This window comes from Budorcas taxicolor, chromosome 8 (assembly GCF_023091745.1).
Source record: "Budorcas taxicolor isolate Tak-1 chromosome 8, Takin1.1, whole genome shotgun sequence".
Taxonomy (NCBI): domain Eukaryota; kingdom Metazoa; phylum Chordata; class Mammalia; order Artiodactyla; family Bovidae; genus Budorcas; species Budorcas taxicolor.
The window spans coordinates 8,010,512-8,026,392 of record NC_068917.1 but is presented as its reverse complement, the minus strand read 5'-3'; the positions used below and the strand labels follow the sequence as shown (position 1 = coordinate 8,026,392).

Genomic DNA, 15,881 nt, shown 5'->3' with positions numbered 1-15,881 from the left:
GCCAGGCTTCAGCAATACATGAACCGTGAACTTCCTGATGTTCAAGCTGGTTTTAGAAAAGGCAGAGGAACCAGAGATCAAATTGCCAACATTCACTGGATCATGGAAAAAGCAAGAGGGTTCCATAAAAACATCTATTTCTGCTTCATTGACTATGCCAAAGCCTTGACTGTCTGGATCCCAATAAACTGTGGAAAATTCTGAAAGAGATGGGAATACCAGACCACCTAACCTGCCTCTTGAGATATCTGTATACAGGTGAGGAAACATCAGTTAGAACTGGACATGGAACAACAGACTGGTTGCAAATAGGAAAAGGAGTACGTCAAGGCTGCATATTGTCACCCTGCTTATTTTACTTATATGTAGAGTGCATCATGAGAAACGCTGGGCTGGAAGAAGCACAAGCTGGAATCAAAATTGCCGGGAGAAATAGCAATAACCTCAGATATGCAGATGATACCACCCTTATGGCAGAAAGTGACGAGGAGCTAAAGCAACTCTTAGTGAAAGTGAAAGAGGAGAGTGAAAAAGTTGGCTTAAACCTCAACATTCAGAAAATGAAGATCATGGCATGTGGTCCCATCACTTCATGGGAAATAGATGGGGAAACAGTGGAAACAGTGTCAGACTTTATTTCTGGGGGCTCCAAAATTCCTGCAGATGGGGACTGCAGCCATGAAATTAAAAGACACTTGCTCCTTAGAAGAAAAGTTATGACCAACCTAGATAGTATGTTAAAAGCAGAGATATTTTGCCAACAAAGGTCCATCTAGTCAAGGCTATGGCTTTTCCAGTAGTCATGTATGGATGTAAGAGTTTGTCTGTGAAGAAAGCTGAGCGCTGAAGAATTGATGCTTTTGAACTGTGGTGCTGGAGAAGACGCTTGAGGGTCCCTTGGACTGCAAGGAGATCCAACCAGTCCATCCTATAAGAGACCAGTCCTGGCTGTTCATTGGAAGGACTGATGCTGAGGCTGAAACTCCAATCTTTTGGCCACCTCATGCAAAGAGTTGACTCATTGGGAAAGATTCTGATGCTGGGAGGGATTGGGGGCAGGAGGAGAAGCGGACGACAGAGGTTGAGATGGCTGGATGGCATCACCGACTCGATAGACATGAGTTTGGGTGATCTCCTGGAGTTGTTGATGGACAGGGAGGCCTGGCATGCTGTGATTCATGGGATTGCAAAGAGTACACACGACTGAGAGACTGAACTGAACTGAGTGATAAAAAAAGGAAGAAGTAAAAATGTCACAATTTGCAGATGACATCATACTATACATAGAAAATCCTAAAAGTGCTACCAGAAAGAGCTCATGAGTGACTTCAGTAAAATCTCAGGATACAAAATTAATATACAGAAATCGGTTGCATTTCTATACATTAACAGCAAACTGTCTGAAAGAGAAATTAACACATTTTTGACTGGAGACATATTACAGCCAGTCATTGCTTCCTGCAAAAATCCCCTGTTCAATACTGTGTTAAGGAAATAATCCCATTTTCCATTCCATCAAAAATAATAAAATGTGTGAATAAACCTACCTGAGGTAAAAGACCAGTATTCAGTAAACTATAAGATGCTGATGAAAGAAATTAACGATGACAGAAACAGATGGAAAGATACACCATGTTATGGATAGGAAGAATTAATATTGTTAAAATGAACATATTATCCTAGGCAATTTATAGATTCAGTATACTCCCTAGAAAATTTCACAAAATTGAAACCTCCTCCTTTTATTTTCTTTTTATCTCAATTTTTATTTGTTGCTATACAATGTTTTTAGTTTCTACTGTACCAAAAATGAATCAGCCATACATATCCATATATATCCCCTCATTTTTGGACTTCCTTCCCATTCAGGTCATCACAGTGCATTAAGAAGGGGTTCCTGTGCAATATAGTAGATTCTCATTAGTTACCTGTTTTATACATAGTATCGATGGTGTATATATGTCAATCCCAGTCTTCCAATTCGTCCCAACCCCTGCTCCCTCTTGCTATCCCTATATTTGTTCCCTACATCTGTGTTTCTATTTATGCTTTGCAAATATGGTCACTTACACCATTTTTCTAGATTCCATACACATATTAATATGCAATATGTTTTTCTCTTCCGACTTACTTCACTCAGTATGACATTCTCTAAGTCCATCCATGTTGCTATAAATGGCATTATTTCATTCTTTTTAATGGATGAGCACTATTCCATTATATAAATGTACCACTTTATCCATTCCTCTGTTGATGGACACTTGGATTGGTTCCATGTCTTGGCTATTGTAGACAGTGCTTCTGTGAACACTGGGGTGCATGTATCTTTTTGAATTATGGTTTTCTCAGGTGGTGCTAGTGGTAAAGAACCCACCTGCCAATGCAGGAGACATGAGAGATATGGGTTCAATCCCTGGGTAGTGAAGATCCCCTGGAGAAGGGAATGGCAACCCACTCCAGTATTCTTGCCTGGAAAATCCCATGGACAGAGGAGCCTGGTGGGTTATAATCCATAGTGTCACAAAGAGTCGGACACAACTGAAGTGACTTAGTATGTGTGCTGGGTATATACCCAGGAGAGGGATTACTGGATCATATAAAGCCTCCTACTTTTAACACACTTGAATCTAAGGGATTCATTTGTTCAAAGCAAATCTTGGTGGACTTCACAAAATAAGTGTGAAGAAAACAGGAAAGAAAGAGATCTGGCTGGGAGCTGCCCCCAGAAAGCAGTTCTCATCCAGGTTGATGTATTAGATGGATGCTGGAGGTCAGAGGACTCTGCAGTCATCTTTCAGGAGGAAGAAATCCTGTTGTTTTATCAACATTGTTTCCTTCCATCTAGCATAGATGTTGGAACATGGTCGGGTCTCAATAAAATTTTGCCATATAAATGAGTAGATTTGTACTCTGGTGGAACATAGCTCTGTTAAGAGCCTGCAGTTTTACTAATCTGATCACATTAGAAAGGTCCTCTGTCCTGTGGAGATGGGGGACTAAATCTCTCGGTTTCTGTGAGCCTCGTTTCATCATCCACAGAGTGTACACCCTCCACGACCACTCTCAAGGCTGCCCCATTATATGTGTGTGTATGTGGGTCTCTGTTTCTGGGCACATATAAAGACGCATTTAAGACATCTAGAAAACCTCTCCACAAAGGTGATAGTGCTGGTGGGGTAGTCACTAAGTTGTGTCCGACGCCTTGTGACCCCATGGACTGTAGCCCACCAGGCTGCTCTGTCCGTGGGATTCTCCAGACGAGAATACTGGAGTGGGTTGCATTTCCTCCTCCAGGCGATCTTCCCAACCCAGGGATCAAACCCACGTCTCAAACCCAAGTCTCTTTGATTTTAGGCAGATTCTTTACAGCTGAGCCTCCAGGTAACTCCTGGTTCCGTGTCCTTATGAATATACATGTGAAATAGATACTTTAAATAATGTATCATAAGTACATTATGCCTCCTTAGGGGCTTCCCTGGTGGCTCAGATAGTAACGAATCTGCCTGCAATGCAGGAGACCTGGCTTCCATCCCTGGGCCTCAATAGACATACACCTCACTTCACACATTATAGGTACTGAATACATAGTGAGTACTATTACTTCTTCCTGTTGCTATTGTAACAAGCTTCTTTTAAACCAGTATGATAGAGATCTTGTCTCATTCTTTTTGTTTATTGGAGTATTTTTATTTTTTACAATGTTGTGTTAGTTTCTGCTGGGCCATGAAGTGAACCAGCTATATGTATACATATATACTGCCCCTCTTGGACCTCCGTTCCCCGCCCCCCAACCATTCCACCCCTCACATGCCACCCGTCACAGAAACCAAGCTGAGCTCCTTGTGCTATGCAGCAGGCTCCCAGTAGCTGCTTCACAAGTGGTAGTCTATATATGTCGATGCTCCACTCCCAATTTATCCCAGCCTCTCTTTTCCCCTCCTTTGTCCACAGGGCTGCTCTCTACCTCTGCATGTCTATTCCTGCCCTGCAAATAGGCTCATCTGTACAGTTTGCTTAGCTTGCTATGAAAAGGCTTGGTCCTTCTGCCACTCTTAGGCAGTCTGCAGGTTTATCCCTCATCTATAAACAGTTTAGGGTCACAGCTCTAATGATAAACCTACAGCGTGAATACAGGTCAACATGTACACCAATTCATTGATGTCTCCGCTCATCCACCTACCACCCTTCGACCAAAGGCCCACTGTGTGCTGGCCTCCACTCTGTGATCTAAGTGGTCCTGCTCTCCAGGTGTTTAACCTGAGGAAAGAAACACAAAGGCAGAGGATTGTGGTTAGAAGTTCAGGCTTTCATCTCTGGAATAAGGGAAGGGTCAGAGTTGTGGATTCCTTCCATTCCAGGGCTGTCTGGGAGCTCACTGCACAGGCTGAAGAGATCCATACAGGCTTCTTCAGCTGGCATATAGCGGAACTATGGGGGTTAACTGGGCAGATTTCTTTCCAAATGGAGAGCAGAGAGGCTGGAAGATTATAACTTCTATCTTCTGGCACAAAGTTAGTAGCACTGTGGTTCACTTGCTTTCTCTCCTCCCACACATCATCCTGTTTCTCCTTCACAGCTCCCATGAGTAGTATGATAAATTACACAGTGATGTACAGAAGGGAACTTGGTAGCCTCAGGCACTGTGAACTGCCATAGCATTGTCGTATTCCCTAACTGGGTCCTCATTACTTCCCCAGTTGTATACTTAGTAATGGCTGTGCTATCCATGTAACACTTATTTTTTCAAACTAAAATTATTATAAATCACATTATCAATATGGAAGCATTTTAAAAATTACGTACTGTAGGAGGAAAGAATTCAAGATGGAAATGCAGGTTCAGCAAAGATATATCATACATACGTAAGTGGCAGACCATACAGGCACGCATAAATCTTGTCTCCCTCTGTGACTATACATTTACTGATAGAAGTGTTGGGGATAAATCTGGAGGACTTTTGCGTGAGTATAATTCATGATTCAATGAACAAAAATCAAAATCTCAGGAATGCAAAAGTTCAAGAATCCCTTGAGTAATATGTAACAGATTTCTAGCTAGATTTCACAGGCCTCTGATTGTATGTGTTGGGTTTTTATTGCTTCACAGTACAATTCCACAGTTATGGCTTACCTCCTCACTGCACATTTGGTAGAGCCAAGATGCGTGAAGAATCATTAAGATCTATGCATGTCAGAAAAGCAAAAATAACCTGATTTTATTGAAAGTAAGGCACATTTTAAAAAATAACAAAAGGATCTTCTGGGGGAAATATTTGCATTTTCTATAAATCCTCTTCTCCTTAGATGAGGAGGGAGATAAAACATATGTATGGTAGGAGAAGGAGAGAATGTAAGGTGAAAGTGTCAGCCACTCAGTCGTGTCTGACTCTTTGCCACTGCATGGACTGTAGCCGACCAGGCTCCTCTGTCCATGGGATTCTCCAGGCAAGAAGACTGGAGTGGGTTGCCATTTCCTCCTCCAGGGGATCTCTCAACCCAAAGATCAAACCCAGGTCTCCCACATTGCAGGCAAATTATTTACCATTTGAGCCACCAGGCAAGTCCCAGAGAGTGAAAACTACTCCTGTAAATGGTATCCTGCTCACCCATCCAACTGTCCTCTCCCGAGGCACAGTCCCAGCTGTGTGGGATGACAAGTGAGTCTGAATGCAGACTGTGGCAGGTGGTATGGACTGTGTGGCGATATGAGGTGGGGAGTTTGCCCTGAGAGAGTCAGAGAGGAAGAGAACACTGAAGACTAGAACCCAGGCTGTGTGTGCTTAGTTGTGTCTGACTTTGCCAGGCTCCTCTGTCCATGGGGATTCTCCAGGCAAGAATACTGGAGTGAGTTGCCGTTTCCTACTCCAGGGGATCTTCCCAACCCAGGGATCAAACTGGCATCTCCTGCATGGCAGGCAGATTCTTTACCACTAGCACCACCTGGGAAGTCCCAAAACAGAGATGGACACACTGTGTGAAACACACAGGGAGCCACTGTGTGAAAACTTATCATAATGATGATATTAATAACCTTGTGTTAGGATTGAGATTGGATCAGGAAAACCAGAGAGGGCAAGAGGCAAGGAGAGAGAATGGATCTCAATCCAGTTCCAGAAAACCTTCCTCCTGAGTCCTGTGGAGGAAGAAACCAGCCTTGACTGTCAGGAGCCACATGAAACAGCAGCTTCCAAGAGCTGTTGGAGGGGATGGCAACATGGACACAATTCCCTGGAGCTAAGAATGCCGTCTCCTGGAGGGGCATGCCTGGCTGCACCCCTAGGTGGAGATTCATGCCTGCTTGTATGTACTTCCACTTAACGTATGTGTGACAGATCCCTAATGAACTTGCATTTCCATCTTGAATTCTTTCTTCTTCCAGTGTATACTTTTAAAAATGCTTCCATATTGGTAATGTGATTTATAATAATTTTAGTTTTAAAAAATAAGTTAAGTGGACAGCACAGTCATTACCCTTACTCACCTGATCTGTTTTTGCATAAAAATAGGAATAGAAAATAACAAAAGGAAGGTGGTTTTATCATTTTCACAGGGTGGTGAGAATCCAAAAAAATGTATACATGCTAGCACTTTGGAACATGCAAAATTCTTTACAAGTGCAAAGTAATAGTATCATCTGGGTAATGTATTACCCGCATCTGCAGCCTCTCCCTTAATATCTTTCTGACAGAATGGGGAAGCAGGCGGCACACTTCTGTATAGCTTCTCCATTTCCAGTGTTGGTGGTGTAGACAGGGTCAAGGCAAATAGAAAAATAAGAGGGTTAGTTCTGCCTGTGGGAGATGAGGGAGGAGACCCTTGCCAACCCATCTCTCTGTCCCCTGCCTTTCCTTAGAGCATCTTCTCTTTCTCTTTGAAATGTGTACAAATCTTTTCCAAAGCTAAATAAGCTTCTTGTCAGCTTCAAGACCCAGGAATGTCTTTATCAGGGATCTGAAAAATAGCTCTTGAAAATGCAATCATGGGAAGAATAAGGCCCCCAACATTCCAGATTCCTTGAAGGCAGAAGACTAGCCTTGAAGAACAGCTAGCTCCGTAACTGCCTCCTGTAATGAAGAGGTGGAAAGGTGACTTTTCCTTTCTATAAAGTCAAGTTGCTAGCACCAGTGGTCACCCCATCTACCAAGCAGATTTAGGATGAGCTGTGTGTATGCCAAATAGTGCTGTCATATCTTGAACACTCATTACTGTCCATCCTGAGAACATGTATATAATGGATCATACCTGTTGACCACATTGCTCTTCCTTGATGGAGTTACATTCCAATAAATCCATAATAAATTGAATATCATAAATTAATATCAATTCAAAAATGCACTGAGTACACCTAACATACAGAACATCACAGCTTAGCCCAGCCTACCTTAAATGTGCTCAGAACATTTATGTTAGCCTCTAGCCAGGCAAAATTAACTACCACAAAGCCTATTTTAGCATGAAGTGTTGAATATCATATGTATTTTATTGAATTTTGTACTGGAAGTGAGAAATAGAATGGTGGTAGGTGATTCAGCTGCTGACCCTCATGATTGTCGGGCTGTGGGAGCTGCCCAACATCACAAGAGTATTATACCCTGGATCACCAGCTGAGGAAAAGGGCAAAATCTAGAATTCATAGTATGGTTTCTAGTAAATGTGCAGTACTTTTACATGGTAAAGTCAAAAACCTGTAAGTGAAACCACTGAGTCCTGTACTGCCCGTGTAATAAAAGTGTGGGATTTCTGTCTTTGAATCTCCTTTGAGACTTGCCTTGGTGCACGTCACATTCTGATTTAATAGTTATCCAAGAGAAAAACTGTTTCGTTCTTTCCCACCTTTATGGAGGGGGGTTCCCTGGTGCCTCAGGGATAAAGAATCCACCTGAAATCCCGGAGACATGGATTCGAGGCACTAATCCCTGGGTTGGGAAGATCCCCTGGAGAAGGAAATGGCAACCCACTCCAGTCTTCTTGCCTGGAGAATCCCATGGACAGAGGAGCCTTCGGGCTACAGTCCATGGGGTCGCACAGAGTCAGACACGACTTAGTGACTAAACCTCCACTATCTTTGTGGAGAGGTTTTCTGAGTTTAAAGGAGATTTTGGTTTTAATTCTCTTTGCCCAGCAATAGCATAGTGTCTAATGTCATGGAGTAGTACTGGGCTGCCTGGGTTGAGGGGCCCAGTGTTTTTTTTTTTTTCCCCCCTCCAACTTCACAGTGCAGCATGTGGGATCTTAGTTCCCTGACCGGGGATCAACCCCATACCCTCTGCATTGGGAGTACAGTCTTGACTGTTGGATCACCAGGGAAGTCCCATATACTGGGTGGGTCTAAGTCATAGCTCTTCCCATGACTAGCTATATGACATTGCCAAGTCACCTAACAGCTCTCTACCTAAGGTTGTGGATTTCTAAAATGAAGATACTGACATCCAGCTCACAGTGATAGCATAAGAATTATTAATAAATGGGATAATAGCTATCAAACATATTAAACAGTACTTGGGACCATGGATAGAACATATGGCTTAGTTATCAGTGTATCTCCAATTATGGCACATGGTTTATTTAGTTCTGACTGTGGTAGGCTAATTCAACTGTTTATGAAATTTTGGAATTTGAAAGGACGTTAGGAATTGTCAGATCTAACTTCTTTCCTAATAGTGAAATTATTGGAAGAAGCTTGTGCAGTTGGGCTGAGCTGGGAATGATGCATCGTCTCCTGACACCAACCCAGGCCTGCCACCCTCCTTTTCTCCAGTGGTTTGTTGCAAGCTGACATATGGTTGAAAACACTGAAGTAGAGAGGCTGATCTTTCCCTTCCACGTGTGCTCAGTTGCTAAGTTGTGTCTGACTCTGTGCGACCCAATTGACTGTAGCCTGCCAGGCTCCTCTGTCCATGGCCTTTCCCAGGCAAGAATACTGGAGTGGGTTACCATTTCCTCCTCCAGAGGATCTTCCCCACCTGGAGACTGCACCTATGTCGCTTGCCTCTCTTGTACTGGCAGGCAGATTCTTTAGCAGTAGTGCCAATATTTTTCCAGAATAGCAGAATTATGCTGAGTGAAGAGAAAAAGAATGTTGAAACATAAAAACAAAAAAAAAAATCCATCCCACTCACCCTTGCTTTTTTCCATGTCAACAGCAGTTGATGGAAATTTAGTAGCAGACTATATGAATCAATTGATTGTGAATAATAATAATCATATATATTGATAAGGGTGGTGGTGCAGTTGATGGGGATAAGTTGCAGCAGTTAGAAAGTACTCCTGGAAGGAAAGACAAAGAATCATTTCTGTACATTTTTCCTAGTTTGGGTACCTTTACCAATATCCATTACAGATTATCTTTCTGACTCTGATGATATAGTTCTGGTGAATCTAAGGATCTCTGAATGAAGTCATTTAGGTAATATTTCCCCTCTCCTTTGAGCTTTTTCAGGTACCAAAAAAATCTTCCCTGGATTACACCTTTAATTCTTTTTTTAAAAGTTGAACTAGAAGTTACTTTAAAAAATTGTTTTAGTTTCTGCTGTACAACAATATGAATCAGCTGTGTGTATACATACATATATCTATCTATCTATCTATCTCCCCTGCCTCTTGTGTCTCCTTCCCCCACCTCTGTGTCATCACAGAACACCAAGCTGAACTCCCGTGCTGTTCAGCAGGTCCGCACTAGCCACCTGCTGCACACAGGTAGTGTATATGTGTTGATGCTACTGTCTTTGCCTCACTCTCTCCATTCTACACGGTGTCCACAAATCCGTCCTCGACATCTGCATCTCTATCCCTGCCCTACAAACAGGCTCATATGTACCGTTTTTCTAGATTCCACATATATGCATTAATATCTGACATTTTTCTCTTTCGGACTTACTTCTCTCTGTGTGACAGACTCTAGGCCCATCCACGTCTATACAAGTAACCCAATTTCATCCCTTTCTGGTGGCTGAGTAATACTCCATTGTATGCATGTAGCACATCTTCTTTATCCATTCACCTGTAGATGGACATTTAGGTTGCTTCCACCGTCTTGGCTATTGTAAATAGTGCTGCTGCGAAAATTAGGATGCACATGTCTGTTTGAATTATGGTTTTCTCAGGGTATATGCCTGTGTAATTCTGTTCCATCTTTGGGGCCTTTAAGACAGCTTTCATTGATTCCTTTTCACATAACAATACTTCTGGGTGTTTTTAACTTCGATGGCTATCATTGTAATTTATACAGACATCTTTTTCCAGTGGTCATGTATGGATGTGAGAGTTGGACTGTGAAGACAGCTGAGTGCTGAAGAATTGATGCTTTTGAACTGTGGTGTTGGAGAAGACTCTTGAGAGTCCCACGGACTGCAAGGAGATCCAACCAGTCCATCCTAAAGGAGATCAGTCCTGGGTGTTCATAGGAAGGAATGATGCTGAAGCTGAAACTCCAGTACTTTGGCCACCTCATGAGAAGAGTTGACTCACTGGAAAAGATCCTGATGCTGGGAGGGATTGGGGGCAAGAGGAGAAGGGGACAACAGAGGATGAGATGGTTGGATGGCATCACCAACTCGATGGACATGAGTTTGAGTGAACTCCGGGAGTTGGTGGTGGACAGGGAGGCCTGGCATACTGCGATTCATGGGGTCGCAAAGAGTCAGACACAACTGAGTGACTGAACTGAACTGAACTGAACATCCTTATATAGTACCCTACATCCCAGATTTCATAGTCCAGCTTGTGGAATGATTATTCTGACCTTCACGCTTAGAAGTGAAGTATACTTCCACCTATACTTTGAGTTCTGGACCTTACTCTGACTCTTTGAAGTTTAATATGATATCTATATCCATTTCCATATCTATCTATATTAGTCTCAGTAGAAACTGATGGCATTGAATATCTGTTCCTTAAATTATTCCACTGACACTTCAGAACCACCTTGAGGAGATGCTATTCTCCATCTGAGTGTCTTCTGCTCACCAAGGTTTGAAGTCTTGCTGTTCATTCTCTTTCATTTTTCTTAGGTATCTAAATGTAGCCAGTGATATAATGTTAATCCTTTTTCCTAGAAGGCCTGTGTCTTGCATGTTTGTTACTCTTTCCATCTCTACTGCTGCCCCTCGTTCTGATGGTCAGTAACCTGCACCTCCTGTAGGAGTTTTCTCATTTATTTACCTGACTTGGTCCTCCCCAGCCCTAAACTGGTCCATGAACTGTTGACTGACCACTCGTTCAATCCCTGGGTTGGGAAGATCCCCTGGAGAAAGAAATGGCAACCCTCTTCAGTATTCTTGCCTGGAGAATCCCGTGGACAGAGGAGCCTGGCGGGCTACAGTCCATGGGGTTGTAAAGTCAGACAGAACTGAAGTCACTTAGCACAACACAGCATGTGTCAATGAGGCTTTCTAGAAAAAGTTGTATAAAATAATCAGTGGCCCCATTTGCTTATATATGGCCACTTTGGGGTCCTTGTCACGGTCTCTTATTATCTCGATTCCACTAGATTTGTATGATCTGATTTCCATTATTTTCTGAAATAGAAGAGCCTCAGTATATTCAGACTTTTATTGTCATTTTCTTTTTGGAACTCTCCAGTACAGATTGTTCATGACTAATCTCACATCCTGTATAACAACAGCAAAACCCACACAAACACAGTATCTGTTACTAGTACACTGAATTGTAACCCTGTTGATGAGTCAAAATCTCATAATTGTACAGGGTTCAACCTGAGTGCCACCTTTCCCATGAAGCCTTCTGTGAGTGTTCCACGAGTGTTGAAAATGTCCAAGAACATTCTGTGAAAGAATTTGGGAGATATTTCTTTCTTAAAACTTTCCAGAATATGGTCTTTGCTGATTGATTCATATACCATAACACATTTTAAAAACCAAATACTGAAATGTTGTATCAAATATGTATTGTCTTCTCTAAAATCATTCAGGAAACTATATAATGATATGGCTATTGTTCAAATGCTTCCCTGGTGGCTCACTGGTAAAGAACCTGCCTACCAATACAGGAAATGCAGGTTCAGTCCTTGGGTTGAGAAGATCCTGTGGAGAGGGAAATAGCAACCCACTCCAGTATTCTTGCTTGGGAAATCCCGTGGACAGAGGAGCCTGGCAAACTATAGTTCATGGAGTTACAAAAAAGTTGGACATGACTGAATGACTAAACAACAAAAACAAATTGTTCAAACACATTTCATTTTAATATTGTGAGTGATAAAAACCATCTCTTGAGAATGGATAGGATTTTTGACCACAATGACAGTAATTTATAGTTACATCTGTGGAACATAGGTGATTGGCTTGGCTGCCACATTTCTGCAGGGTAAAACAATGTGTCATGCTGAAGCAATGAGCTTATTTAGCTATTTTTTTGCAGAAATTTTAGACCAGCTCCAAAGCTGAATTCTGAGTGGCAGAGTTGCTGGAACAGATAAACTATTTCTGTATGCTTAGTTAGAAGAGGGTTCTTCCTCATCCCCGGGGTTGGCAGTACCCATGTGCACTGTGGGTCCCCCAGCAAGGCTGGAACTTTCAGATTCAGGTCCTGAGTAAAGCCTTTGGCAGAGGTCAACATCCTGGGCACCATTCATCCACCGGCTTCCATTGGCTATCTATTTCACATATGGTAATGTATGTTTCCATGTTACTCTCTCCATACATCCCACCCTCTCCTTCCTCCCCTCCCCCATGTCCATAAGTCTTTTCTCTATGTCGTTGTCTCCACTGCTGCCCTGCAAATAATTTCATCAGTGCCATCCTTCTGGATTTCATACACTTATGTTAGTATACAATTTTTGTTTTTCTCTTTCTGATGTACTGCACTCTCTATAATAGGCTCTAAGTTCATCCACGTCATTAGAAGTGAATCACAAGCCTCCCTTTTTATGGCTGAGTAATATTCATTTGGAAAACTCAGCAGTGGCCACAGGACTGGAAAAGGTCAGTTTTCATTCCAATCCCAAAGAAAGCCAATGCCAAAGAATGCTCAGACTACCACACAATTGTACTCATCTCACATGCTAGTAAAGTAATGCTCAAAATTCTCCAAGCCAGGCTTCAACAGTATGTAAACTGTGAACTTCCAGATGTTCCAGCTGGGTTTAGAAAAGGCAGAGGAACCAGAGATCAAATTTCCAACATCTGATGGATCATCGAAAAAGCAAGAGAGTTCCAGAAAAACATCTATTTCTGCTTTATTGACTATGCCAAAGCCTTTGACTGTGTGGATCACAATAAACTGTGGAAAATTCTGAAAGACATGGGAATACTAACCACCTGACCTGCTTCCTGAAAAATCTGTATTCAGGTCAGGAAGCAACAGTTAAAAATGAACATGGAACAACAGACTGGTTCCAAATTGGGAAAGGAGTACGTCAAGGCTGTATATTGTCACCCTGCTTATTTAACTTAGATGCAGAGTACATCATGCAATATCCTGAGCTGGATGAAGCACAAGCTGGACTCAAGATTGCCGGGAGAAATATCAATAACCTCAGATATGCAGATGACACCACCCTTATGGCAGACAGTGAAGAAGAACTAAAGAGCCTCTTGATGAAAGTGAAAGAGGAGAGTGAAAATGTTGGCTTAAAGCTCAACATTCAGAAAACGAAGATCATGGCATCTGGTTCCTTCACTTCATGGCAAATAGAGAGAAAAACTATGGAAACAGTGAGACTTCATTTTGGGGCTCCAAAATCACTGCAGGTGGTGATTGCAGTCATGAAATTAAAAGACACTTGCTCCTTGGAAGAAAAGTTATGACCAACCTAGGCAGCATGTTAAAAAGCACAGACATTACCTTACCAACAAAGGTCTGTCTGGTCAAAGTTATGGTTTTTCCAGTAGTCATATGTGGATGTCAAAGTTGGACAGTAAAGAAAGCTGAATGTTGAAGAATTGATGCTTTTGAACTGCGGTGTTGGAGAAGACTCTTGAGAGTCCCTTGGACAGCAAGACTATCTAACCAGTCCTGATTTTCTTTGGAAGGATTGATGCTGATGCTGAAGCTCCAATAATTTGACCACCTTATGGGAAGAACTGACTCATTGGAAAAGACCCTGATGCTGGGAAATATTGAAGGTGGGAGGAGAAGGGAACGGCAGAGAATGCGATGATTGGATAGCATCACTGACTCGATGGACATGAGTTTAAGCAAGCTCTGGGAGTTGGTGATGGACAGGGAAGCCTGGCGTGCTGCAGTCCATGGGGTTGCAAAGAGTTGGACATGACTGAGCGACTGAACTGAACCAAATATTCCATTTTGTAAATGTAACACAGTTTCTTTATCCATTCATCTGTCGATGGACATCTAGATTGCTTCCATGTCCTGAGTGAGTGAGTGAGTGAAGTCGCTCAGTCGTGTCCGACTCTTTGCGACCCCATGGACTGTAGCCTACCAGGCTTCTCCGTCCATGAGATTCTCCAGGCAAGAATACTGGAGTGGGTTACCATTTCCTTCTCCAGGGGATCTTCCCAACCCAGGGATCGAACCTGGGTCTCCTGCATTGGAGGCAGATGCTTTAACCTCTGAGCCACCAGGGAATAGTGCTACAATTAACATTGGGGTACATGTGTCTTTTTCAACTTTAATTTCCTCAGGGTATTTGCCTCATAGTGGGATTGCTGGGTCATATGATGGTTTGGGGCTTCCCTGGTGGCTCAGAGAGTAAAGAATCTGCCTGCAATGTGGAAGACCTGGGTTTGATCCCTGGGTAGGGAAGATCCCCTGGAGAAGGGAATGGCAACCCACTCCAGTATAGGGTTCTCTGAAAATGTGCAACCCTCTGGCCAGAATAGAAGGAAATCACATGGTCCTTTAAGTTGTACGGCAGCTAATGAAAGCTGAGAGAAGAGTCTGGTTTTTAATTCCATGCTGCACTTTTAAGAGCTGTGGAGAGAGCCCACACAGATGGCTATGAGCCTTTCATTTACTCTTGCATGACCCATTTTTTTTTTCTTTTTTTGCTGGCTGCTACAGCTCCACTCTGCTCTGAAGAGTGCATTCTCCACAGACAATTGCAGTTAAGTGGTGTTCCTGAGAAACAGTTGGAACTCTCACTGAAATAATGGAATTTCTAAAAGCCTATCAAGGTCTCTCATACAATTTCTGGGCTCTTGTAGTGTTTAAAGTCTACTGATGACCATTGGTATTCATTTAAATACAGACTAACCACAAACCAAGGGCTTCTGGTATCTAAAATTGTGATGAGGGTTTTTTTTTTTTTTTTTTTGGTTATTATCAGACTTACATTCTGTTCTTCCTCATTTGTGCCACACAGCAGGTGTGATTACAGGTACTTAGATTTTCTAGGAAAATTGTTTACATGCAGAAAACTTCTTTTGTAAGTTGGCTAACATTTTATCTTTCCTTAAAGCAAGATACTTTCATGACATTACAAAGGATATTTTCATAAAATTGTCAATATTATTTCTATTTGTATATAGTAAATCTATACATTTTTTCTTATGTTCCCACTGTTTCATTTATACTTAAAGAAGGAAAAAATACCATAAATAATTGGGAAAAAATACCATAAATAATTGAGACACTGAGATTATTATCAACAAAAGGAAGCTATGTGTGTGCTCAGTCCTGTTCGACTCTCTGAGACCCCATGCATAGCCCACCAGGCTCTTCTGTCCATGGGATTTCCCAGGCAAGAATCCTCGAGTATGTTGCCATTTCCTTCTCCAACTGGAAGTAATGGATGCTTCATAATAAAATAAGTTTAAGGCCATCTTAAGCATTGAATCTTCTGATATCCAGGAGGAAACACTAGTGTTCTTATTTACAAAAAATTGTGATTCAGAGAGATAAAGGCCATCTGTCACAGGACAGAGGGATAGGAAGTAGTAGGTAGAAGGTAACACTTTAGTTTGT

At 42.2% G+C, this 15,881-nt stretch overlaps 1 protein-coding gene and 1 non-coding gene across 2 annotated transcripts in view; both read right to left on the bottom strand.

Annotated features, from left to right (window-relative positions):
- Positions 1 to 15,881, bottom strand: part of GALNTL6 (polypeptide N-acetylgalactosaminyltransferase like 6) — a 1,453,898-nt gene that overhangs the window by 563,453 nt on the left and 874,564 nt on the right. The gene's annotated exons all lie outside the window — the stretch shown is intronic.
- Positions 14,471 to 14,542, bottom strand: TRNAW-CCA (transfer RNA tryptophan (anticodon CCA)). The gene has a single exon. It is a non-coding gene; the product is annotated as a tRNA-Trp (tRNA).